The sequence below is a fragment of the Numida meleagris genome, chromosome 2 (assembly GCF_002078875.1).
Source record: "Numida meleagris isolate 19003 breed g44 Domestic line chromosome 2, NumMel1.0, whole genome shotgun sequence".
Classification (NCBI taxonomy): Eukaryota; Metazoa; Chordata; class Aves; order Galliformes; family Numididae; genus Numida; species Numida meleagris.
The window spans coordinates 31,584,600-31,611,293 of record NC_034410.1 but is presented as its reverse complement, the minus strand read 5'-3'; the positions used below and the strand labels follow the sequence as shown (position 1 = coordinate 31,611,293).

Sequence of the window (26,694 nt, the reverse complement as noted above, 5' to 3'; positions counted from 1 at the left end):
AGGTTGCGCTAGTGGTATACATGGGTCAGATGAAGGAATGAAGAAAAAGGGTTGATGAAATGAGGGAATGGGAGTGTAAAATATTGCAAAGGAAAGCAATGTGAGATGTCTTTGCAAAGCACCTTCTCTATAGCAGCCTTTTGTGGCCTGACAGAGGAACGCCCGGAGGAACACTGCATGGTATCATATTGTTTTCTTCAGTACCTTTCATTCTGTTGTTACAAATTGTAATGCTTACTTACTTACTACGTGACATCTGCTGAGCACTTGGCAAACGTCTTGGACGAGCTGTCAGCAAATGTATTTGCATATTGGGCACTGCAAATTAATTTGACGGCTAACCTGGATAATTTAAATAAAAATAGGTTACAATGAAGAATTAAAGTCTATCTTCTGCTCACCAAATTAAAACCCTAAAAACATAGGTTCATTGGACACAAATATCCCATTCAGCCTCAAAGAAGCTCTTTGCTTAGAAGAGAGGTAGGAGAAAATACAATATACCCTCCAACATTACTGTCCCTACTTCTTCAGTGAGAAAACACTCACCAGTGCTGTGGGAGCCCTAACCACCTATCTAAAATGTTTTCTTGCATAGCTGAAAGGACTCAAACTTTTCTTGGCATACAGCTAAACAAACATGCTAGATCAGGTAGAGTCATCTTCATAGGATTATTTTAATCACTGCCAGAGATAGTTGGATTATTTTGTTTGTTTGTTTTTTGCTTTGAGTAAATGAAACCCCTTGGCCCACCTGCCTTGGCACAACTTATGCAGTGGTAGCCCTGACACTGCCCCACGAGATATGCACCTCCCTCACCAGGAAGGAAAGTGAACTGGTTCACCTGAACCTTTTCAAATTCTCCAGTTACAGCTTCACTTCTTTTTTTTATTTGACCCTCAAATATTTATTTTTTTCCCCGAGGAAACAGTTTGGCGCAGTCAATTAATATTGGCAAATCATTTTGAAATGACAGCAATCACACTGGCAATTTTACAGGTGTTTTTTGAATAACCTTACTGCCTGTTCCTTAGAGCTTTCCTCGGAAGTTACCATTCATTCAGAGCCCACTGCATACATGTGCCATAGCCTATATTCCTTCCAACAAGCCGTATCTTAAACTTTCTCCGTTGGCGTTTCCTTCACAATTATATTGCTTCCAAACATTTACAGTAGCTTTATTAGATCCATCTGGTATCCATCACAATTCTCAAACTGTTCCAAACCCAAACAATGTGTATCACAAGCAAATTTTACTACCAGACCATTCATCATCTCAGACTCTGAATAATATACCAAACACTGGCTCCAACTGGAGTCCTTGGAGAATCCTGTTATTAACCTTTTTCCATTTTAAGAACTAGTAATTTATTCTATCTTTGTAGGCCCTCTTACCTAGTTTTTAATTCATGACAGAACTTTTCCTTTCACCTCTGATTCTCAAATTCCTTTGCAGCCTCTTTGAAAAAGATTTTACTGACAGCATTTTAAGGCTTTAAATTAATTGCACTCCCTCATCCTTCCATAGCTATTATTTTAGTACTGCAGTATGTTTATGCCTTAGAAAATGAACACTTTTCCTACCACTAGCAAGTGACTTTATTTTGGCTTACTAAAGCCAGTGCATGGGAGGTCTACATGCTTGCTTGCTTTCCTTCCCCTATCACTACAACTATTTTATTCCAGCCTATAACAGTCCCCCAAGTGCCTAAGAAATGCACCTTTAATACTTGACTTCAACACTGAACTATAACTCCATAACCTGTACGAGATCCACTTTGAAGAGTAAATATTACACTTTTCATTTTCTCCTTGCAAAGTAAATGTTTACCATAACACATTACCTTAGCTCTTTGAGATTAGATAAACAGCCCATTTAATGCACTGTGAGCTTTTCATTCTGTGGGACGGGTTTTCCTGAATTCAGCTACTTCTTATCTTAGCTCTCACATTCTTATATCACCTGTTCCCCATTAGGTAACATGATTTAATTTCATCTTTTTCAAACATGTCTCCAGGAGTCTTTTGCCTGTATAACTTCTAACAGCCACAACAAAACTCTGAGCTCCCATTCCATTACACTAACTAGTGTGAGAATGAATGTATATAAACCATCCCATATCTCTGCCACATATTTTTGTTGTTTGGTTACAAATGGAGGCCTTTTCCATTTTAAAGGCTTTAAAATATGTTTTGCCATGCTTGGTTCCTACAAATGTGTACAGAATGATGGCCTCAAAACGTTTGCTATAGTATTTGTTTAACTTTTCAATAGTTTTTTTTTTTTTTTTAAGGGGGTTCAAGTCCATGGGAAAATAACAGTGTATAAAAATAAAAATCTTAACAGCTGGTAAATCCATGTCTGTTTGTATTCAATAGGGAGACCTTAAAAGCAGATGGCTTTAAAACCATGTAGCAATACCCCTTTTCCAGATCTCTTCTGGAAGCAAGAAAGTGGGAAGGCAGCCGCATATCTCTGTCATAGTTGAGGATACTGTTAACTGATTTAGTGCAAAGTGGCTACTTGTATGATCAGCAACTGCCTGGACTGAGGTGACAGTGATGAACTGGCTATACCTGGGCTGCTGGTAAGTAAAGTTCCTTCTGTGCCTTTTCCTAGTAACCTCTATATTTGTGTTTGCCCATGGCACACTGTGTGGGAGGTTTGCTTTTCCTCTATTTTACTTTGTTGGTCATTTGTGTCAGGTTGACAGTAATGCCATAAATACTTTGTTCTCCTTTGCACCAACCGCCTCTGAGTTCAAATGAACGCTTTCATTGCTTTATTGTTGTCAAAACTTCCTTATTCACAGAAACTCATTCCTTAGCAGCAAACCCTTAGAAAAAAAACCAGCACGTATGAAATGATACATTGAGCAATGGACTAGGTAGCCTCTCTTGCCTCAGTTATCACTGGGACAATAATAGGGGCAGGTGTTGTCCTCCCAGCAGCTGCCTGCATTGTCATCAGTGCTTTCAGATCCAAAGGAAATTCCAGCCACTCAACACTTTGAGCCATTAGGTGAGGCATTTGGCTCAGTCTGTTGAACCCGAAGGATGATTTTTCCATTGATTTCAACAGCTCTGCATCTGGTCTGAGGCAGCTGCCTGGAACTGTAAAGCTATTCCACACGAAGGTGAAGATTTTGTTTCCTGGGCATCCCTTCTGCCTGGCACTTTCGCTAGCCTTCGGCACAAAACAAAACAAGATAAAACAAAAACACGTGTGTGAACTCACTGGCTTTTGTGTTGAGTCTGGTGTACAGCGTCTGTGAAGATGTATTTTTCTGACAAATAAGGTCTGCTGCCAGGGGGGAAAATAGGAAATAAGCCATACTTGCACGCTTCTGAATTGTTTTAAAACTCAGACCCTGACACTAATGGCTGTGATACAGAAAAAGGAGGTATTGCTATTGTGTATATCAGCAGAACTGGACCCACTTAGCTTTTCCGCACTGAAACCTGGCAGCTAGAATGAATAGCTTTTCTGTTTGGAAAATGCCTGATGCAAAATGCAGTCAATTCATACAGCAGTAACTCTCCTCCAGAGAAATTCTTACCTACGTATATATCTAAGAGCTATCACATTAGATAGGTACGTTAACCATTTGCTGAGGTGCAGGTATGCAAATTATCAATAGGCACAAACTGGCTGAAGCAATGCCTGTTCTGACAGCTGGGAGACTGCCTGATCATGGGAGCGGGAAGGCCCTGGAGCAGCTCTTTGGCTGGAGGCCAGAAGTCTGACTTTCAAGTGTCTGTGGGGAGAGTTGTTTCTCTGCTCTTTCAATCCATCTGTCAGGAATAACTGTCTGCAAACAAGCTTAATGTCTGCAACTGGACTTGTACACGTTTTCAGGGTTGTGCTTGTTCCTGCCATAATTGAACCTTTCCAAACATCACGTGCACTCAAATCAAGCATTAGCATCTTCAAGGAGTTTACACAATGGAAAACTTCACCCATGCTGGCAGGAAGCATACCTGGTTAGGTACAATTTACAAGGTTTGAACAATATCATTTATTTTCCCTTCCAAGTGAAATGCATAGGCGTACCTTCCAGATATATTCAGCACCTTTCATGGTCCTGACAGAATGAAATTGCTCAGTGTAAGCAATTTCTGTGCCTTAAAGTTGTGACTTTTTTTTCCCTTTTATATGTATCAAAAGGAAAAAGTAAAGATAAAGGATCCCCATTAGTAAGAGAAAGTAGATCCTATTCTCAACAGGAAAATAACAAAGAGGCCAGTCTTTAAAAACTAAAGAACCTGCAAACGGGTCTTTAGAGAAAAGGACAGCAGGCTCCAGCCTCTGGACTTGAAGTGCTCTACGCTGTGTGCAATAGCTAAAGAGAAAGAATAACACAAGGTGTGCCTGAGCCTCACCCAGAGCCCAGCGAATTAAGCAGAAACTCTGGCTGCAATGGACAAACACATCAAGCCTTCCATCTGCAACAACATAAAACTCATAAAGGGAGAAGAGCAACGAGTGTTGGAGTATCTCTGCTAATTCCTTCTGCCCCACAGGAGGTTTCCGTCTCTCCTACTTGCTAGCAACCTGAATAAATAAGCTTGCATCAGTAGGGAAGGACACTATAGCCCAGAGTGCACTGAGGTAGATTGTTTTTTAATAGCTGTATGGGCATCTTTTCCAACTGAATGGCATGTGGATGCTAGATTCTGCAGAGATCTGTATCACGTCTCTGCAAATATACTTGCTGAAAATAGTAAACTTTCATGTACTTTGGTATTTTCTGGCTTAAATAATATGGAAAAAAATATGACATTTTTTCCATCTGATTGCATTTTAGATAAATACTAAAATCCAAGAATACTTGGAATAATGAGTAATAGTCACCAATCAGGGGGAGGAAGATAAATGTTGTAAAACAGCATCTGGCATGTATGAAACCAGTACAGGATTGACAAATCCAGAATCTTAAATTGCAAATTTGTTTAGTTTCTATTCTAAAAGGAAAACACTACAATTTTAAAAAAATTAAAATCATTTTGTCTTGAAAACCTTGGAGTTCTCTCTGATTATTTCCACGTCATTATCAAAATTACGTGTCCTTTTCGGTGTGAAGTGGAAGTTTAGTGATTTCTTAACTCCCTGCTTCTCCAGTGGTTTGGGTGTTAGATTTGCTCATTGATCACATGGTAACCAGCTGACATTCACCAGCTGGCCCTCAACTGCAGTAAGCCTGGGAGCTAGACCCACAGCTGGGTCCTCTCATTTTCCCTGAATCTGGATGGAACAGACAAATCAACAGCAGGAAATTTACATTTAGTACTAGTGATGAATGTTACTACTTGGAATTCAACTGTTTCCAAATCCATGGATGCTTATTGGGGCAGCAGCTACACAAACACATATGCAAAGGCAGGGTTCTCTAAAGTCTGCATTTCTGACTTGTTTATATAACAAACAAATAAAAGAACAAAAACACCCCAAGGACATAAGTTGCATGCCTTCTTTATTTACTTGGTGCCTTCCATGAGTGGATTAGCAATGCCGTGGAAAAAAAGCTGTATAGCTACAACAGGTCACATTACTCAGCAGGCACACCCCATGCATGGTCACTGCAGCCAGAGCAAATCTGTGCATCCTACTGTTTGTTGCCTGTTTTACCCTACCTGACTATTTGGCAAAGGAACTCTCTTGAAGAACAGTTTTGGTATGGTAGAAGGAACAGCTGCTTACTTTCTTCACTCTGGTACAGACTCCCAGGATAATTCCTTGCCATGTGCCAGGCTTGTAGACATCCATTCCTTTTCAGTTTTTCTCCTTTCCTTTTTGACTAACTTCTGGCCACACATCCGCTTCATCAACATACAAAGTCTGTAATCTTCCTGCTCCGAATGAGTAAACTGGAGCCAGTTAAGCCTCTTGTGAAGAGAAAAGCTGGTAGGACAGCAGGCTGTTTTCCCTGAGCTCTCACCACCAGACAAATGAAAGGCAGAATTGAGATCTTTACAAGTATTTGCAGCAACTCACAAGCTGTGCAGCACAGGTGAGATGCTTTCACATCAGTGTTGCAGCATCAGGCACTTCAGAGGAAAACTTTGCACCTCGGAGGTATTCAAAAGGGCTCCAAAGGCAGCTTAACCAGGAGTACTCTAGCTGGAAAGTACAAGAGCCAGGAAAGAGGGCCCAGAGACTACAGACATGTTAAAAGAGGGCTAGGCAGATTAAGGAGATGATAGATAAGTGTTTAGAAATACAAGCAAGACATAAGAAAACTAGTGCCAGAAGCTTGCATAATACTAGCCTGGATATGCAACAGGACAACAGCAGTGTTTAGCAAAGAATTGTCAATGGGAGAGAAGGTTCTTGAGTGGTCTTTGAGGGGAAAAAAAAGAAGTACAGGTTTAAAGACAGAAATGACATGATGGAGAGGGCTAGTGGAAAAGGAAAGCTACCAAGGACAGAAGGACAGATTTATTTTGGCAGACAAGGAAAGATGTTGCTGAATTTCAAGACAGATAGCTCCTGTTGAGGACTGAAGGTGTATGTGTTAAGTTATAAGAAGAGAAAGGGTTAATCCAATGACTATGCACACAATTCTACTGCTGCTTGTGCCTTCTCATACACAAGGACAATGATAAACACATTCCTCTGCTGTAAGTGTAGAAGGACTTCACATGAGCTGTCTCAGTTGTTCAACTCAAATTCCAGGACGTAATTTGTCTCTTACAGCAAGCCTCTCTCCGTCTGGCCTATACACACGGTATGGGAACTTGTTCACCAACATGAGGCTAAGATTGCCTGAACATGAAAAAAACATTGTGTGCCACTGAGTTCAACAGTGATCAAATAATTATTTTCACCTAGTAATTAAAGAAAACAAGTGGAAATCAAAGACAATTCTTTTCATTGCACTCACTGGAAACATTACTGTGAACTGACATTACAAAACCACAGGAAAAAGCGAGTTAAAAGGACACACATAATGGTGGAGTTTAAATTCAGACCACGCAATTTAATTATGCATCACATTAGATCAAAGGGAAACTGAATTAAAAAAAAATAATAACTGCTGGATTATGGAGAATGGAATTCCTCTTCTTAAAAAGGCGCTATCAATCAGAACAGAAAAACTGAAAAGCGAGGATAAATGGAAGGTTAAGTGCACAGTGCTGGGGAACACCATAGCCACTTAAAAAAAACCAAACCACTATTATAAACCGGATGGCTTTGCCTTGATTGATCTGTTGAAAAGGAAGAACACCGATCTATATTCAGACAGAGGCTTTCTGCCTATACATTTACCCTGATATACACAACCATCTTGTGTTTGCCATATTAAAAGACTGACACTATTTCTCTGTGCTTTGATTTTTCTAACAGAATGAAGAATGGCCTAATTCCCAAAGGGATGCCTATTAATTCATTTTTAAACTTTTCTTTAGCCCAGGAAGGCACTAGTCCAATACTGCTTCATTGCTTCTGTTCAACAGGAGGGCAGAACAAAAGCATAAGCAGCAAATCCATAGAGAAATTAAACACCTTCCCTGTGTAACTGCAGTTAAGACACCCTCAGAGCTACCTTTAGTCCGTTTTTTGTTGCGAAGAATACAGGAACGGCAAATGGCCCTCAACGTCCGCTCCTAGCGGCGCGGAGCTTATTACTCATCGGAGCTGTTTCTTTTCGAACAGGGTTTCTTCCAGTAGCGCTCAGGGCAGGACGTCAGCGCGGGAGTGCGCGTGGGGGAAGCCCACCCCGGGGCGGCGCTCCCCGCCCCGCGCTTCTCCTCAGCGCTCTGCGGGGGAAGGACGGCTGAGGCCGCCGGCAATCCCTCGGCGCGGAGCTCGCCCCAAAGCCGCTGTGGGATTAGCTCCGTCCCTCACCCCCAGGGCGCGCAGCATTCCCTGCCCTGCCCGACCCGGCCGCCGATCTCAGCCCCGACTTAGCACCGCAAACCCGCGCCCCGCGTCACCTTAGCGCGGCCCGCCCCACCTGGCCGCGAGGCGCCGCCCGTGACGTCATGGAAACACCCTCACCCTCAACTGCCGGGCGGCAATAACGCCCCTCGCGGGCGGGAGGTGAAAGGCAAACGCGATCTTCCCATTGGCTGAGGCGGCTGTCAATCTAGAGCGGAGGCCCCACCCCCGGCCCCGATCGGGTTCGTCCCCCCGGAGCCGAGCCGGTGTGCTGAGTTGAGGTGCTGTTCTGTGTGCTCTTGCTCTCCCCGGCGTAGTTAGAGCAGTGCTTTGCGCCTGTGGTTGCCGCTCGCGCCCGACTCCTTCCTCTCTCCCTCTTCCCCGCAGCTGGCAGGTGAGGGGCTCAGGTGGGCGCTGGCGGCTGGGGCAGGGCGGGAAGCGCGGGCGGACTTGGCGGCGGGGCTGGGTGGGCTGAGGAGACGGGCACCGTCCTGAGGGCAGCGGGAGCCGCGCACCGTGGGTCACCCCGCGAGGGTGTGCGGTATGCCGCTTAAACAAAAATCTGTTCTCCGCTCCGGAGGGCTCTCGCTGTTCGTTCCGCTCCCGCTGCGCTCCGTGCGCGTTAGCTCTGAGGTACATGGCATTCCGGATGAGCCGCTGAAGCGAGCGCCGCTCTCAGGACGCGGCCCCGCGCCCGTCCCGCAGCCGCCTTGCCCCGACAGCCCGCCGGGAGCTCCGCCGGGGTCCGCCAGTGTTGGCGGCTCTGTCCCTGCTCTCGTTGTGCGCTTCTCTGCACGAGGAAGAAGGGCCGTCGCTGTTTTTTTTTTTTTTTTTCTTTTTTTTTCCTTTCTTTCCTGCCCACGTTTCAAGAAAATAGGTTAATTAAATCCAGGCGCTTCAGGATGGCGCTGAGGTGATGAAATGTCCATTTGAGGGAGAATTAAGCAATTTGAGCTTTACATACTCCATTACTTGAAGCCGTTTGGAATTATTCCCCAGTACTTGCTGATCTGTTTTTATTAAGAGGTGGGGAATGACTGGAGAAAGGGCGCTTAACGAGTGCACTCCTTTGTGGGGTGATTTGACTGCCTTGTGTTTTTCCTGGGCTCTAATGCTTGTAACAGACCCGAGAAGGGACGTAGGTTGTTGTGGCTTTGTCCCTTGGCTCTCCTTGATTAATAACGGAGTTCCAGATGCCTCATTCTACTTTCCTAAGTCTGGTTCGTGTTCTTAAAGCATTGGCATTTTGCATGAAGCCATAGTTTCCACGAGCTTCACTTTATTATTATAGTAATTATTTGATTTCTAGCGCTGACTAACCAATAGAGTTCATGATCCTGTATCACCTTTCTCCTTGCTCTGATGTCCAACCACACGCTGCATTAGGCCACGACTGTCCTGTTCACTTTGTATAGGACCCAGGTCTGGAAGCTGGAAGGGTGTGGGGGGGAACCAGAGGGCTGGGAGATGTGAAGTGTGCAGGTGTGGGTACACACTGTGCTCTGAGGTGCTGCTGAGCAGCTGTGGTCAGGCCGACACTGCTGCACGGTCACTGAGGGCAGGAAGTGATGCTGAACTCCGATGGAGTTGGCTGATTGCAACAGTGCATGTGCAGCCAGCTCACTTACTTTTGAAAGTGTGTATGTCATCTTACAGAACTGAGTCTAATTAGAACACCTATGGATATATACCTAATAGGCTTTCCTTTGCTCATTGCATACTGTAAGTTTTGTTGCATGCTCTCTAGGGTGAAATGTGACATTATTGTGGCAGTCTTGGATCTTACGGTTTCTATTTGTAAGAATGAATTTTCAGTTGCTACAAACAGTACTCTAAGCAATTCAGAAAGGAACTCTATTTCCAACAGAAAGGTTTTCCTCATTTTATAGCTGATGTACTTTAGGGTTAACTTTGATTTGCTGCGCAGCATTTTGAGATGCGGGGTTTTGGTGCCTGTCCTCTGCCACTGAGTTTACAAAGTGAGTACAGGCATTGCTCTTAGTTGCTTGCAGCTGCCACTTGCGGTACCAGTATGTGAATCTTCCAATATTGTGCCTGGAATTATTGCATTATTGCTCTAGTTCCTTGTCTGTCCGAAGGACGAGGAGGTGTTGTGTATGTAATGTTGTGGGTACTTGTCTGTATTCTTCTGAGATAGAAATTAACACTGACAAATGTATTTTAATTGCCTTAGGATAATTGGCGCTTCCTGCCATCAGGGTTAACAGACGTGGGTGCTGATGGTAATATGGCAACATAAGTAAGACAGAAAACAAAATAGTCAAGAAACGCACTGCTGGCAGTCTGACAGAAGCAGGGTGTCCGTATCTCATTCTCCTCTCTGACTGCCTTAGCTTCCTCCTCCTGCAGAGTTCTCTTCCAGCTGCTTGTGGCTTTCATGTAGCACATATCACGTGTTCAGAAACACCAGATTGTTATAGATGAAGTTATGACATGAATTAACGCAGTATTTTTAGTGCTAGTTTTGGAGCTCTGTCAGCGTGAAGCCCACAGCATATTGTTTCACGTGAACTGAAACAAAACAAAAGTTGAGGACAGCCTCAGAGCGAAGGAAGAAAATAAAAAACTCACACAAATTCATTCTCTAAGTGTCTGAACTGAGATTACTGCTAAAAAACAGCCCGCCACTCAGACAACTTTGTATTAGTACAAATTTAATGGCAGTTGTGGTGCACACATTGTCAGTAGAAGCACAGTGCTGGCTGAGGCTGGTCGGTGCAGTGCAGCTCAGCCCACACAGCCCTGCCTGCCCAGTGCGCGGAGCTCCGCTGACTCAATGCAAGCTCCTTAGAGTACAAGTCACGTGTTAATATCTAGCAGTGAGCACAACAGTGCTTAATTCTATTTTAGTGTCTGGGTGTTCCATGGTGCTAACCACAGAAATGAAAAGAAATACACTTCTGACATGGAGGGCGCTGAGCAATTTTTGCAGTGCATGCTTGCTGAGAGTACTCTGTCTTTGGCTGAAGGCTGTCCTACATGTGGTTCTTGAGGTGCTTTTTTCTGAGGAAGATAAATACCAATAAATGTGGCTTGATAGGAATCCTTGTTATGTGCAGCAGAAGAGAGGAAAAGAGTGAGAACTGACTTTTGCTGACCTCTGGGCTCCGAGTTGAACTAGTGCATTCAGAATCGCTAGGAGCTTCTAGGAGCATTCAGAATTGCTAGGAGCTCAGAGGGATCTCTGAACGTAATAACTGTGTGTCTGACTGCAAGAAAGCCTGGTACAGTGGCTGCCTAATAGAATCTAGTAAGTCACGGAAGGAAGGTGGCATATGTGCTTCCTCGCATGCCTCTGGCATTGCTATTCAGTTTTATAATGGTTTAAACTGAATTTGACCAATTCGTCCTTTGCAGTCACTGTACAGCACATTAGCCAAGCTCTGTGTCTCTTCTCTGACCAAAAGGTGTGTGTGGAATTTGGTTCCAGATTTCTCCTTTTCAAGTCCCGTTGCTAAGATATGAGCACCTGACCTGAAGATTCACTCCTTGGTCTTTCAGCTGTGGGGGTTTTGTTGGTTGAATCATATTTAGGTTGGCAAATACAAATGCTGCCATTTTAATGATTTAATTGTTTCCTTCCAAATGTTTTCTTTGGGACTTGTGTTGATATAAAGGCAAACAGTTCTACCCTTCTTCTTTCTTCTAATGCAGTGCATGAATTGGGAATTCTTTTGATTTATCTCTTCACAATACCAGCATCTTAGTGATAGCTTCAGACTCTGTCTGCATGTTGGTTAAACTGAACCTCTCCGACCCCCTCAAAAAAGTCTCAGCAAAAATGTTAGTATATCATGCTATAAACGTCAAGCAATGCTTATGTTTAAGTGTGGTTCCTAGAAGGAAGGTGATAACAATCCAAAATAATGAAGCTGAGAAACTAATAATCCTTGTTTGCACCCATATTTATTTTAGATCTATTCTTTGTTTACAGTAACGTTATGTGTTGCACTTCATTGCTGAGTTTCATTAGTGACTTTGCTGCCAGTAGAAGAATGTAAAGCTTTGGGCTTTCTGTCCAGTTGATGTATCCTCTCATTAATGGTTTTAGAGTTGAAGTCTGAAATGTTTTCCTGGCTGAAGGCAGTCTTACTCTTTCCTCATCTTAATTTCTGCAATTTCTGTTATCGCTGCTTAGGGTAGTACCTCTATGACTCTTTTCACCGGTCTTCATCTTTTATCTATGGTGGTCATCACTTATTCACTTTGAGGTCACCTTTCTCTGACACTGTCATTTTTATGCCACTTTTGTTCCCCATGTTCTGGAGGTTTTTACTAGTCACAATGTGTATGCATTATTGTTCTGTTTGTTGTCTGTTCCATTTTTAATACATTGTTGGTGAAACTGAATGAATCTCCCGGTCTTAACAGTTCCAATAAAGAACAACTGCGTGGGTTTACACAATTGCCTTAAGCGTTTGCTTCCTTCTGCCTGGACAGTAGCTGAAACCACAGAAGCGACAAATTCAGACTGGCTTGTCAGTCCCCAGCAGAGCGGTGTGTGTGGGAGACTTTATCCTTCTCAGTGCACAAGCCCGTCTGTATCATTCTTAATTCTGCTTGTTACAGACGATTGTCTTGCCCTTCAAGTTTTTAAATGGGCAGAGAAGGATACTGCTCTCTGACATGATTTTGTTCTATCTTAACAACCATTTACTCGTGCTATTTTTTGTTGTTGTTGAAATCACAGAATCCATAGAATAGAACCATAGAATCACCAAGGTTGGAAAAGACCACCAAGATTCCAGTCCAACTGTCCTCCTGTCACCAGTATTTCCCACTAAACCATGTCCCTCAGTACATCATCTAAATGTTTCTTGAACACCTCCAAGTTTGGTGGCTTCACCACTTGACCACTCTTTCAGAGAAGTTTTTCCTAATGTTCAACCTGAACCTCCCCTGGCACAACTAGAGGCCATTCCCTCTCGTCCTATCACTATCACTCGTCCACACAGGAGAAGAGGCTGACCCCCACCTCACCACAGTCTTCCTTCAGGTAGTTACAGAGAGCAATGAGGTCTCCCCTGAGCCTCCTCTTCTCCAGACTAAACAATCCCAGCTCCCTCAGCCGCTTCCCATGAGACCTGTGCTCCAGACCCTTCACCAGCTTCATTGCCCTTCCCTAGACTTGCTCCAGGACCTCGATGTCTTTCTTGTAGTGAGAGGCCCAGAACTGAGCACAGTACCTGAGGCGCGTCCTCACCAGTGCTGAGTACAGGGGGACGATCGCTTCCGTGCTCCTGCTGGCAACACTATTTGTCATACAACCCAGGATGCCATTGGCCTGCGTGGCCACCTGGGCACACTGCTGGCTCATGTTCAGCTGAGTGCTGCTTAACTAGTACCCCCAGGACCATGTTCTCTACACACTCTTCCAGTCACCCTGCCCCAAGCCTGTAGCGTTGCATGGGGTTGTTGTGGCCAAAGTGCAGGACCCGGCACTTGGTCTCGTTGAACCTCATCCCGCTGGCCTCAGCCCAGCGATCCAGCCTGCCCAGATCCCTCTGTGCGGCCTTGCTACCCTCAGGCAGATCGACACTTCCTCTCAACTTGGTGTCATCTGCAAACTTATTGAGGGCGTACTCAATGCCCTCATCCAGGTCATCAATGAAGATATTGAGCAGGTCAGTCCCCAGTACCAACCTCTAGGGAACTCTGCTCGTGACCGCTCACCAGCTGGATTTAACTCCATTCACCACCACTCTTTGGGCCTGGCCATCCAGCCCGTTCTTTACTCAGCAAAGAGTGTATCTGTCCAAGCCATAGGCTGCCAGCTTCTCCAGGAGAATACTGTGGGAGACAGTATTGAAGGCTTTGTCTCTGTTTTTTTCAGTGTAATTGTTTTGTAGTGTGTCCAGGAGAAGTCTTGAGAAGGCATGGAGAGAGTTTCTTCATAGTCCCAATGCTCTAAGTGAAATGTGAAGTTCTTATTTTTCGAAGAGAGCTTTTGCTGTCTTGTCTGTAATTGGCAAGAGATGGCTCTGAAACCAGTCCTGATAAGCTTTATTGTCACAAGGCTTCTGCCACTAACAGCATAGTAGCAGTGTCTCCCCTAAACAAGATGCAGAACACGTCTTGCTCATATTGGTGTCTGGAGCTGCTCTGGCTGCAACCAAAGAAGGTTGTTTAATAGTCCTATAAAATACTGTATCCTGTCAGAGTGAACAGTTTCCGTATCTCTCGGGTGTGACAAATAGGAGTGCTGAGATCCCCCAGACACAACCCTGGCAGCATGAACTGTGAATTTAAGTGCAACTTGTAATGTATTGGCAGGGTAGGAGGGAAGTTTCATTATGAAGCTGGCACTACGCTTTCCGTATCTTTTAATTTAAAAAAAAAAAAAAAAAAAAAAAAAAGAAGAAAAAGGAAGTGTCTGCTAATTGTCTGTGGTACCGCTTGCAATCTTTAAGTAAATGTAAATTATCAGTAGCAGTGGGGATCCCCAAGCACCTCCTGGTCATTACCATCTGCATACCAGGGTGCTGATGCAGTTAACCTCAAAGGATGTGGGCTACAGAGAGCCTTTGCTCATGTGCTGAGATGACTGCTAGGAGTTCGTAGTGCCTTTCTCAGGTTCCCTCCCTGTTAGGTTGCTGCTTGCCAAAGGCTGGCAGGTTGATACTTGCTGAAAGGTTCCTTTCTACAATTCAGTAACTTTTTTTTCTTTTTCCCTCCCCTAATGGGATGTATCTGTCTGCTGCTCAGTGGTACATGACCTGCGCATCCATTTGGTTAGCAGATGTTCAAAGATCAAGCTAGCATGTATCACACAGTTTGGATCCAGCAAATTGCAGGTTGCGGGTCTTTGCTTTTTAAATAAGTGAGAATGGAACAAAAAAATGCCCCCTTGCATTTATTTATTTATTTTACCCAACACTATACAGAAAGATTTCTCCTTAATATTTTGCTGACAAGCAAGAATGATTACTAAGCCTCTGTGGTCTATGCTGATGTTGTGATGTCCTGGAAACTTCTCAGAAATGCATTTTGCTTGCAGTTAGACAGGCTTAACAGGGTTTGTAGAATAAGTCAGAACAGCTATCTTTAGTTTCCTTAAAAGATAGCATTCTGTTAGTGGTTTTGTCACTTGTTAAGACGTAGGACAGGACAGGTGACGATGGGCACAAACTGAAACACAGGAGGTTCCATCTGAACAGATAACAGGAAATTGTATGTGAAGAGAGGAAAGCCTAGGCTAAATCTACTTCTGTTACTGAAGTCTAGAAACAACCATTTTCAGGAAGAAGAGCTGGTATTTCCTTTTCAAGTCCTAACAGTTGAAGGAGAAGAGATTTTGGCGCTGATCTCCAGGGCTTTGTTGTGTCCTGGTAAGAAAGTTACTGGGTTTTGGGAAGTGAATTCAGTAGATGTACCCTTAGTAGCATCAACACATACTGTTTACTGAATAAAATGGTGGGTGATTAAGACTGATTGTGGACCCTCGTTTGCCTACCACTGTAGCGTTGGGACCACTGCTAGGCTGAGAGGGCAACCAGCTGAGGAAACTATGACATTTACATATTGAGCAAAAAAGTGGGACAAAATATTACAATTGCTTCTTGTCTTTAACTGAATGATGCCAGTAATTTATACTGACTGACTGTTGTGTGTTAATCCTGATAGGCAGCCTAGCAATTCCAAAACCAGTGAGTCAAAAGTAAGCTAAGCCCAAACCAGTACATTATAAATTGCTTGCTGGCTTGGTAAAAGTTCTTACATCACCGCCACAGCTGCTGAAATTCAGGAAGTATAAAACTCATTCATTCATTCTTTCCTGTGATGTGAGTTTTTATTGTTTTTATTTTGTATTTTAAGAAGAAAGGCACAGTCTCTGAGTTTGTTCCACGTATCTTGTCTGCAAGGCAATAAAACCAGAAGCATTCAGTATCACATTAACCTTATGGACACTATAAAATGAAGGCTCACTTACTGAATATCTCTCAGTGCTCGGAGAGTTACGAATGGCTGAGAAAGGGGAACTTAATGAAGCAGAGAACTGCTGTTATGAATAAATAAAGTTTTTGCCTTTTAGCTGATGTCCAACTATACGGCCTATTAGCTGTATCGTTGAAAGAAGCTCTTTCTTATTCTGTTTCTTACAATGAGAATAAACGAGCGCAACTGTTTTTTTTCATTCAATTCACTGAGTAAATATGGAAATTCATGTCAGATTCAAAAATAAGATGTTAGAGTTTTCCACAGAATAGCTGAATCACGGGCGTTTCTCCACGCACTTCTTTTTTTTTTTTTTTCCCCATATATTATACTCTATTATAATTTATCCTTTGAAATTCAGCAGGCTAAACTCTTCTTGTAAATTAACTGCTGAGCCATTTGTAGGATGTTTCTCTGGCAAATGAAATTTTTTTCTTGAAAAAAAAAATTACTGGTAGACTTTCACGAAATGGAATGTTTGATAAGAGTGACTAGTAAAATATCTTTTTTCCTTTTTACTGCAGGGGCACTTAAGCATACAAGGTCACTTTCTTCTGCTATGTCATATACGTGGAATTGGTGGTGTAGTGAGGATCCCTTACTGGTGGCAATCTTACATTTCAAAAGATCAAATTTCAAGTAATGGGACACCATTGATCGTTTCTGAACGCACACGAGGTCATTGTTTTCATCAGGCAAGCTTCTACAATCTCCTTTTAGTCCTAGCTGATTATTGTGATAAGCTGGCCGGGGAAGATGTTCCCATTTATTCCTGGCTGTATCTTCATCCGTCTTCTTACTTTAAAGCAAATGACTTTCTCAATTCCATTCTAAGTAGTAGGACAGTGACCGTATCTGGGTGTCAAGTGCCTGAGTGCTCTCGCTTCAGGAGATACTTGTGGAGCTTCTGCGATGGTGGCTGCTGTGACTATGGAGGCCTGGGAAATCTTTGACTTTGTGCCATGGCTCAATACTCGAAAACATACACGTTTTTCTAACTCTGGACGCTGTATCAGTCTTGGTAATCCAGACATAATGACAGTTTGTACTGGATTACCACATGTTTATTGCCAAATGAGTTTCCATTATTTACTTAGCCGTGCACTCTGGTCATATTAAACAGAAGTATCCTATATTCAGTGCAGAACGAGAGTTGTTTACTTCCAGTGTTTTCAAATGAAACAAACAGAATTTTAGTGTACAGAGCCCTTCTACCTAAGGATCATATTTATTTGCTGTTATGTGAATTTTATCTTCTGGAAAAAAAAATGTCTGTTGGATGTTAGGAAGATTTAACACCTCTCTCAGGACGGCCTGGCTCCCAGCTCCCAGCATTTGCATCTTGCAGAACTTGAATTAATGAGGGGATTTCATTCTTAACTTCATTGCTTAACAGTCCCGAAGTGCACTGCCACTCAATCAGCTGTGCAGTGGGTTACTTTGGGAGAGAGAGGAGGTGTAGAATGTGGTGTGGATAAAACCATCTAAGGGAACTAGAGATGAAGGCTGGGAATCCAGATTTTTCTATATGAATATATATAGCTTCTTATTCTGGTTGACCAAACTGTGTTTGTTTTGGTTTGTTTTTTCTTTTTTAAACTTCCCTGTGGTTCCTTCTGGCCCTTGAAAATAATGAGCGTCTTCTGAGCAAATAGAGGCAAGTCATCTCATAAAACTTTTTATAACCACTGAATGAATGCCACTGAAGCACTTGCATGGGAAAAAGTTTTGTGGAAGGTAGGAAGAGTGCAAGCAAAAAACACAAGTTGTAACCTTGGTAGACTGGAATAAATAAATAATACATTTTTAAAAGGAAAAACCCGGTGGAAGGGAAACTCTAGAGTGTTTCGTGTCTGTGCTGAGTTACAATGATTTGCTGCTTGTGTTAGATCTGCACTGGATTTGCAGGTTAGATTGTAAAGGCTCACAAACTGAAGCACAGGAGACTTTTTTCTTCTTAAAACAAAAATTATCTCTTCCTTTATCTCTTTATTTCTGCACTTTAACATATGAGGTGCAACTTCTTTAATCAGTTCCTTCCATGTCACTTAGGGAGGGCTGGAGAGGCCATCTACTTACATAGGCCATTTCGTCTTAGAAGTTCTCTGCTGCTTGCTGCATCCCATGAGGGATTTCCAGGCTGGTTTCTGCAGCAGCTCACCAGTTCTGGTTAGGATTTCTGAATTCCTCAGCCTGGCTGACTTCTTCAGCTAATTCTTTTTGCTTATTATTCACTTGTTGGAGAAGTAAATCTCTTGTAATGCACAGTTCCCTGTGATTGTAATGAAATCTGTAACAAAGCTGGATTTTTGGGATCCGCTGCAGACCTGCAGCACTCCAAACAGGACAGTCTTTCTTTAGAGTGCCTTTTTGGACCAAAACGGAGCGTGTTCTTACTTTGCAATGTCTTAGTTTTATGTATCTATTTTAGTCTATGACAGTTTTAAGTTGTGTAGATGTGCACCACCCATGCATCCACTTCTGTTTTTTCAGAGTAGCAAGATGTGCTTTAGCTGCTAAGGCTCTCTTGTCCCTGTTATTTTTAGCCTTATATTTAATACCCAATTCAAGTTCTTCTGTTTTGTAGTACAGACTTTTTTCTTTTTTTTTTTCCTCTTTTGTTATTATTATTTTAAAACTAGTACATTGATACTTCAAAACATTTGATGTGGTCATGCAAATTTGACTGGATGGTCTTCTTGTCTGCCTGACCCCTGTTGTCACCCATGTTAGAACTTTGTCTTCTATCAAATGATCAGAGATAAGAATCCTTCTTGGCCACATCCTCATTTTCCTCTGCTAGTGCAGTGAGGCTACATGTCAGCATTGCGTGGGTGCCCAACAACTTTCACTTCTCGCTCCATCTGTCAGTCCCTGCTCAGGCGTGTCACCTTTGTCACCTAGGGTCAACCTCTTGTCTCATGAATGGAGTCCATCATCTGGAAAGTCCTGTTGCCACAAATAACTTTGAATACTCTGGTGTTTCACCCACCTTTCTCTCTTTGTTATTTTACTTTCTCTTAAATCACCTGAGATACAGCTGGATCGGTTGTTTGAAGTCTTGCTATATAAATAACCTTCAGGGCTTTTCCTCCTAATCTGTTCTCCAACTGTATTTTGAGGAACCTTGAAGACACAGGAGAAATGCAGCTTTGGTTCAGCAGGGAAATACCTAAAGTGCAAAAAGGAGGGCAAAAGGCCTTCATATGTGAATTATTTGATCTGATGGTGAAAGCGTTCATCTAAATCTAACTTTAGATCTCCCTCTGTCTAAATTCACACTTACGTGTGCATCTATCTGCAGGTAGATATTTGTGCGAGAGAAAACATCCATCTCAAGTCATATAGAAGTGAAAATATCGGTATATAAATATATATATATATTTCCCCATAACGTCACACATATAGCAATAGCTGTTGCCAGAATGTTTCTGCAGCTGTTATTACAGCTGAATGGAGCAATCTTGCAGGTCACAAGATGCAGAGAAAAGCATCTGGTAAATGAATCCATTCTGGAATGTGTAGACACGTAACTGGCCATTTCTATTTCTGTTTGTTCGTGCAGGAAAAATTCTTTGGATAAGCCTACTTTGAGTAGGTTGTAGCTTCTGGACAATGGCAGAAATTTTATTCTCATGAGTTTTGTTGTTTTAATTAGTAGAAAAGCAGTTATGTTACTGTTTCCATTGATTTTTTGTAAACATTGAGGTTTCTATTGTCCTGACTTGAAACTGAAGGTGCTCTGCTTCTGTGTGTTTCTGTGTGCAAGTGTGAGGCTAAGAGGAGCAGAAGAACGGCAAGGGCTTACACTTACACAGATGTTCTAATTTTGGAGAGGAAAGTAAAACCTCTCCAGTATTACTGAGGACAAGAAAACCAATCACCTTTTTCTAGTATCTTTTCTCTTTAATCTTCAGATCCAGATTTACTGGACTGTCACAGGTTATCACAATTGCATGCTTCCATTCCCAGACAAATCCTGCGTTTGCTTTGGCTGATGTCCACTGTTCTTTCATGCTTTTGTGCTTTTTTTGTATTTTCTGGGCCTCTTTTAAAAGGCAGCGTGTGGCACATTTCTTCTCACTGCGCCTTATAGAATGGTTTTGAATATGGGTGGGAGATGGCTTGTGCAGCTACCCCTGGCAGGCTGCCCCGTGCTGCCTGTGCCTGGCTGCCACCCCCAGACAGCAGGACACTAAGTCCTGGGTCGCCGCAGTTAGCATATCATACTAAGAGTGCATTTATCCACAGTAGATGCATGCTGTTGAGTGTGCAGTTTTTAAAAAATATTCAGCTGCACTGAATTACCAAATAAGCTGTTGAGATTGGCAAGGTTTTAAAACAAAAATGCTGTCTGTGAGAGTGGCAGAAGATCTTTGTATTAAGTCTCTAGAACATTCGTCCCTGTGTTTGGTATTATTTATCCATATTTTGGCCTGCTACTTCAGAAAGCAAAGCCTTAATGGCTTTGCTAGTACATTTACCAGAAGTGGATGGAAGAAGTCTGTCTCTGCCTGCATTGACAGCAGGGAGCCTTCCTTCTCTTCTGTTCTCTGTCAGCTCTGCTAGCAGGAGAGCATGGATGTTCTGATGTAGAACAGCGCATGTCAGGAGGCTTGCTTTAACATTTCTTGCAATAAACAACAAATACACAGAGTTCCTTTAACCTGTTCTATCCAGCCTGCTGCTTGTCTCAGAAGTGGTAGGCCAGGGGATGGAAAGTGTGGGATACTGGCTTTGAGCATGTTCAGTGCGGGAGGTTCCTCCTGGCAGACCTCCAGCTGTGCTCCTGCAGTGCGTGCACAGCTCTGCAAGGCAAGCAGGGCTGGAGTCAGCTGGCCCCTCTTTTCATCTCTAATGCCACATTCAGTAATTCTTATGGTCTGATGCATACTTCTTTTTCCATAAATAGCAACATTCTTGTCTGCACATGCCATAGACAACGGATGAAGACAACCAGAATTCTTAAAAATAAGATGTTTTTTTTTTTAAGACCTCACCTCAGTAAAATGAGCAGAGGATGGATAAAGCCAGAGAGGAAGAATAGGTGATGAGAGGAAAAGGCTGGTGATGGCAGGGTGGGGAGGGGGTGTAGAAGGGCTGTTGCAGACAATGGAAAGTCCGTTGTCTGTCATTACAGCAGTGATTTATGTCATGTTCCCCCCCCCCCCGCCTTGAACAGTAGAAAAAGTGGGGAACTTCAGTTACATAATGACTTATAATGCTGTTTAACAAAAATGCTGAATCTGTAGGACATATTTCTAGTTGTCAGCCAAATTTTCTGTCTTTATCAGCTCAGAGGGGGAAATTAAAGCTTGCTACGTAGAACTTTGCTGTTAAGTTTTTCAAAATCCTGATTTGCTGTGAGACGACAGAGTAACTTGTTTCATGCCTTTATCAAGGTGGTGCAGTCTCTGCTTCTGTAGCAGATGTTGGACTCCTCATACATGTCATGCCAATACAACAGCAGCAGGTGAGGGTCAAGCTGCACACGTGTGCAGGACGCTTGCCCTCCTCTTCTTCCCCTGTGCTGCTGAGCCAGGTGGTATACAGAGAAAAGCATGTGGGTACCAGGGCAGTACCTCCACTGGAGGCATCAGGCAAGTGGGATTCAGCACAGCCTGCTAATAGAGCAAAGAAATGGCAGAGCTTGGAAAGGAGCTGGGATGTGTGCTTCACTCGCTGGCTGTAATTGGATCCAGAGTGGTGGAAGAGGAGAGCAAACAGCAGCCTACTGCAACCGGGAGTACTGCATGAATATTTGAGGCTCCAACTTAATTGTCTCAGTGGTTTGTTTCCTGTTTCTCTGTGGTGATGTGCAATTGGGTATGCCTATTTGCTTTTACTACCTTGACATTTTTCCTCTTCTTGAAAGACAGAAAGGCTGAGGGGGAGCTATTAGATTCTGAGTTATATTTAGCTCAGAGCAATTAAAGCTAGCACTACATAATGGCATTTGTAACTAGTTTATCCATCATGCAAACTATAGGATGTTAATGTGTGGTTTCAGTCAGACCTGGCATTGCTGACAGCTTTTGCTCACATGCATCAAACTGAATCTAGAAGGCATGTTTATTGCAGGCTGATTCTGGCAAGATGCGTACTTTCTTACTGCTACTTTGTTCCCAGTTCCATTTTCAGTGTCAATCAGCATAATTTCATGCCACTTCCAAAAATGGGGTAGCTGCTCTCTGTGTTCCTGTGTGCAGCTGCTTGGTTTTTCTTTTTATTGCATGGATATTGGTATCATGCAGTGAGCTGGTTCAGCTAACAGTGAGGCTAAAAATCTGGCTTTTTTCCTGTCTGAGTTACTGGCTCAATTACTTGAGTTACTTGGATTAATTTCCCAATCTGATTCCGGTCATGTTGCTACTGGCTTTAGTAGGAATTGCAGCAGGAACAAATGGCAGACATTGGGAAGGGAGAGAATTGGCCAATCACTCCTGAAGGGCCTAGTTCTGTCTGCTGCACACTTGTACCAAATGACATCTAATCGCCAGATTTGGTATTCGTTTGTTGCAGGCTCTTCCAGAAATACTTAGAAATGTACTGTACCAATTCTAGACGAGCTACACAAAACAGCTGAATGAATTGTTGTGGAGTTGTGAAAAAATCAACTACTGCGTGTTCATTTTTTTTTTTTTTAATGTCCTTAGGTGCCAGATAATTGATTTCCTTTGTTCTGCATTAAATGAGCATCTCTCTATGATGCTCACATGAGCTGTTGCTCCCCACTGAGAGTTATGTTTGGTCTTCCTTTTGTCATTCTATTCCAGTGTATCACACTATAATTTTTTCTGATGCTTGTGAACGTGATAGTGAGAAGTTTTATGTGTTGGGTCTCCACAACTGGGGATTTTTTTTTTCTTTCAGAAGTACAAAAAAATTAAAAAAAAAAAAAAACAAAAAACCAAAAAACAAAAACATAGATCAACCAGCAGACTGTTAAGTGTTGCAGTTTATCTGGTTTGGATTTCCCAGATGATTTTAGGAAGTGTGCCGCTATATTGCAAAATACTTGGAAACAAAAAATCTTTTTTTAAAAATAATTTTTTATCTGTTGGCCTCTTTACCAGGTAAGTTGTGAAAAGGGCTGAAGTTATATCGATATCTGCGCGATCAAAGAACTACTGCTTTTGTCCTCCAGATTTAGAATTTGATCTTTATCTCCTAGGAGCAGAGGAAGAGATATTTTATGCTGTGCTGTATTTCCCTCCTTCCTTGAAAAAAAAAAAAAAAAAGAAAAAGAAAAAAAAAATGGCATTTTATTTGCATAGACAGTCTGAAATGCCTCTGTTCCTTGATGGGATTCTCAGGTACCCTTAGGAACATCATTCAAGGTGAAAGCTTGTATACTGGGCTTGTCCTATGGAGCATGTGTGTCACTAACTCTAAAGTTGTGAAGGCAAAGCCAAAACTCTTGCACAAGGGGCTGCAAAAGAAAGTGGGGAGCTGTTGATACTATTTTGTGTAACTCTTGGCTTTCTTGTCCTGTGACCAGTTGGGATTGCTGCGTAAGATCTGACCTTGTGGGTCCCCTTTAGGATCCCTGCTATTGCAGTGTGATATGTAATATTTTCCTGATGAGTAATGTAATTTTCTCAGAGTAATCTATATCAGATTATTCTTTCTGTTTTTCTTACTTTGTTCATACAAGCAACGCAAATAGTTAAAAGCCCCCTTTTTTAAAGCTAGGTGTTTGCGTTTATTTTTAGGGGCTTATGATAAAAGTCGTTCTATTGCCTTGAACATCAGAAGTTTATAATGTGTGATTGGTTGGAAGTTTTTAATGTGAAACAGCTTAATGTTTGAAATACTGGGAAAAATGCCAGCCATAGATTTGGGAAAGTCTGACTAATAAAATGGTAAAGCTGGTTCGTCATTCAAATATGTTATTATTTCAGCTGCCTCTGCCCACTACAGGCTCCTACAGGCTAAAAAATGTCAATGGGATGTTGCATTAATAGCTATTTTAAGTCACCAATCTTAAAAGGCAGCACAAATGAAAGAACTTTGAATTAATATAAAATGCCACAGTTTACACAGTTTTTGTCTTTAGAAACTTCCAGCCTTAATATTTTGATACGCGAGCTCATACGTTAAAAGATCAAATCCTAAAATTAGATCACAGATGTTTAGATTTCAAACCAGCTGGGAGTGGTGGTGGCATTTCTAGGAGTGCAACAAACAGAAGAAGTGAGGAATTAAATGTGAACATGAAATTAGGAGTTATTAAATATACACAATTGGTAAAAGAAGGCAAATGTGTTGCTCAAAGCTCAGTGAGTTGAAAATAGAGAAAAGGATTTTCTGATTCCTTGGAAAACATGCCAGCATCTTAAGAATCATTCTGAATGAGGGCAGTAATGCCGCTAACTCAGCACATGCAAAATAATTTCATTCCACTACTGAAAAGAAGTTGTATGGTCTATTCACAGCAAGTAGAAACGTTAAATTGTACGTTTAAAAGATAAATTATAACTGCTAAAGCTATAGATATATATATACATCATTCTTTTTTTTTTCAAACTTACATAGTGGATAACAGTTTTGAATCAAGAATATGTACAATTTGAGGAATTCTGTTCTTGTTGATCTTGAATAAAGATCAAGAAAGCATCAAAGCACTGCAGGAAACTTAATGATACACTAGCTTTCGTAAACAGTAAATGATACGTGGTACCCAGGCACTGGTTTGCCCTCTGATGAAAAAGTTCTGGGAAGATTATCATCAGGCTGCTATGGGAGCTGACTTGGTTCAACAGAAATTGAAATACTCAGAATGAACAACTGTACAGTCTACGAATACAGAAACAGGCTAAGATATTGATCCTTTTTAGCTCAAATTAAGCACATACATAGCTTTTGTCATAAGCCTTTTCTGATTGGTAGTGTTCATATTGTACAGAGAAGTGTTACAGGCTGTGAAAACTGCAAAATTGGATTGTCTTCAGAAAAAGTGCATCTGACTAAATACAGAACTGCATGCTGGTTGCTAGAAACCAATGGCTGAATAATGGCAAGAGTTTGTCAAAGATGGTAGTAACCCCCAGCATCTCTTCCCATGCAGGATTCTTTTTCTTCTTTGTACTGACAAGATGTGTGAAAGTGAGTTTCCCAGTCTTTAAGCAGAGTTGCATCTGTTGTGCAGAATTTTGGACCCTTTGGGCAAGAAAGATCTCTGTTACAAAATGTATTAGCCAGGTAGTGTGTTTGTAGACTAAAACTTAGATGCTTTGTTGTAGAATTTTGCTAACTTGAACTTCTAATGTCTACCCTTCAGGAGAGGAAGATGTAAATATAGATGCTGTGTTTTAGAGAAAGATTTTTAGTTAACAACAATAGGAGGAAAAAAAAGAGTAAAAAGCTTTCCAGATATTCGTAGATCATACTCCCTAGCTCCCTCATACTTTCCAGGTACCGGAAGACTAAGTAGCAGGAATTTTGTTTTAAATCTGATTTGTTTGTTTGTTTTCAGATCCGGCATCAGACTCATGTGAGCTTCCCAGGTTTTGCCTAATGGAATTGCCTGGACTTCTACTACTTTAGAGGAAGAGGAGATTTGTATTCTACACAGTCAGCTCTGAGGGACTGCCCACTGTAAGTCAATCTTCCTTATGTTGTGGGTGTTGTTCCCTTTCTGTAGGAAAGCAGAAGTTAAATTGACATGGAGCCTCTTCCACCCTAGAGGGAACATGATGACAGAAGTGGTAGGAGAAACTTCTTGCTATCAACAGTCACCTTGTATTGGATCCCATATATGTGGATTCATACAAGGGAAGAGAACTATGTTTTTACTTACATAAAGGCAGCATTTCCATCTCTTTTCGGGATGGTTGTGCTCAACTGTGTTTAGAAGAAGAATTGAAGGATGTAGAAATTCTTCCAAGCTCCATATCTTGGAATTTCTATTGTGAGCATGTACTAAGTATTGTTAGGTGCATATTGTTCAGGAAGGACTTGTATTCCTTTGGAAAGTCAGAGGTGAGTCATGAAAACTGAAGTATGCAACAGGCACAGGGTTTGGATTTTTGCAGCGTGTGACTGCTGTTTATCACATTAACATCCGCGTGCATTTTTTGCTTCTGCAAACTAGCGGCTAAAAAATAGAGAGGAGCAAAGAGTGGAAAATACTCCTACTTGTTTTATTTGCTTTGGTAGGTACTGCTATGCTGCTACAATGGTCTCTTTCTGGGAGGTCCCCAGTAGCTATAGGATCTTTTTACTTACGCAAATAACAAAGTTTATCAAACACTGTTACTAAACCATTAACTGATGGTGTTGGCATGCTTTATGTTTAAGTAGTGAAGTAATGTTTTGTGCTTGTCTACAGACTTGCAGAAAGTTTTGCGTACTTGGCAGAAATGAGTATAGTCCTGCCCCACCCCAGTGTGCTACATGTGGCTATTTTATTTTCAGAAAGGATTTATGACAAAAAGGTATGTTAATTACCTTCTGTGGAGTAGCACAGGAAATCTTCCCTTTGCTTATCCTAACCTTTAACTGCTGGTGCAAGAATATTCTCTGTTGGAAAACAATTTTGATAGTTGCTAAAAGGAAGGGTGGTAGATGCACAGGGACAGAAAACTAACAGAGTTTGAACAATTACAGAAAGGAAATTCTTTGTGTCTCTTGTAGCTATGGAAGAAGGCTTCTATGAGAGCCATTACTTAACAGAAATATTTTTGTTTTCTTACTGATGTAGTACTATCCTGTTGAAATTTGTTCCTGGAATCCTTGAATATTTTGTAACCTTCTTTCTTAAGAAACATTAAATCTCACAGTAATGCATGGTGTCATTTTGCTGAATAGCTCTGTCTTTGAAGAAGAAAGGAAACACTTCTTGGTCCTCAAA

The 26,694-nt window shown here is 42.0% G+C and overlaps 1 protein-coding gene and 1 long non-coding RNA gene across 16 annotated transcripts in view; one reads left to right on the top strand and one right to left on the bottom strand.

Annotated features, from left to right (window-relative positions):
- LOC110393944 overlaps positions 1 to 8,009 on the bottom strand; it is a 143,845-nt gene extending 135,836 nt beyond the window's left edge. Inside the window, exons 1-2 of the long non-coding RNA XR_002435276.1 lie at positions 7,940 to 8,009; positions 243 to 342 (exon numbers count right to left, since the gene is read on the bottom strand). This is a non-coding gene — a long non-coding RNA (uncharacterized LOC110393944). The remainder of the gene's footprint in view (positions 1 to 242; positions 343 to 7,939) is intronic.
- The window catches only part of OSBPL3 (oxysterol binding protein like 3), an 86,457-nt gene continuing 67,853 nt past the window's right edge, over positions 8,091 to 26,694 (top strand). For 9 of the 15 annotated variants that reach the window (XM_021387434.1, XM_021387435.1, XM_021387422.1 and 6 more), the window contains exons 1-2: positions 8,128 to 8,277; positions 25,318 to 25,439. The gene's annotated coding sequence lies outside the window, so the exon portion shown is untranslated. Of the gene's footprint in view, positions 8,291 to 25,317; positions 25,440 to 26,694 lie in introns of all 15 variants that reach the window. The other 6 variants (XM_021387430.1, XM_021387432.1, XM_021387431.1 and 3 more) reach the window with 4 other exon arrangements.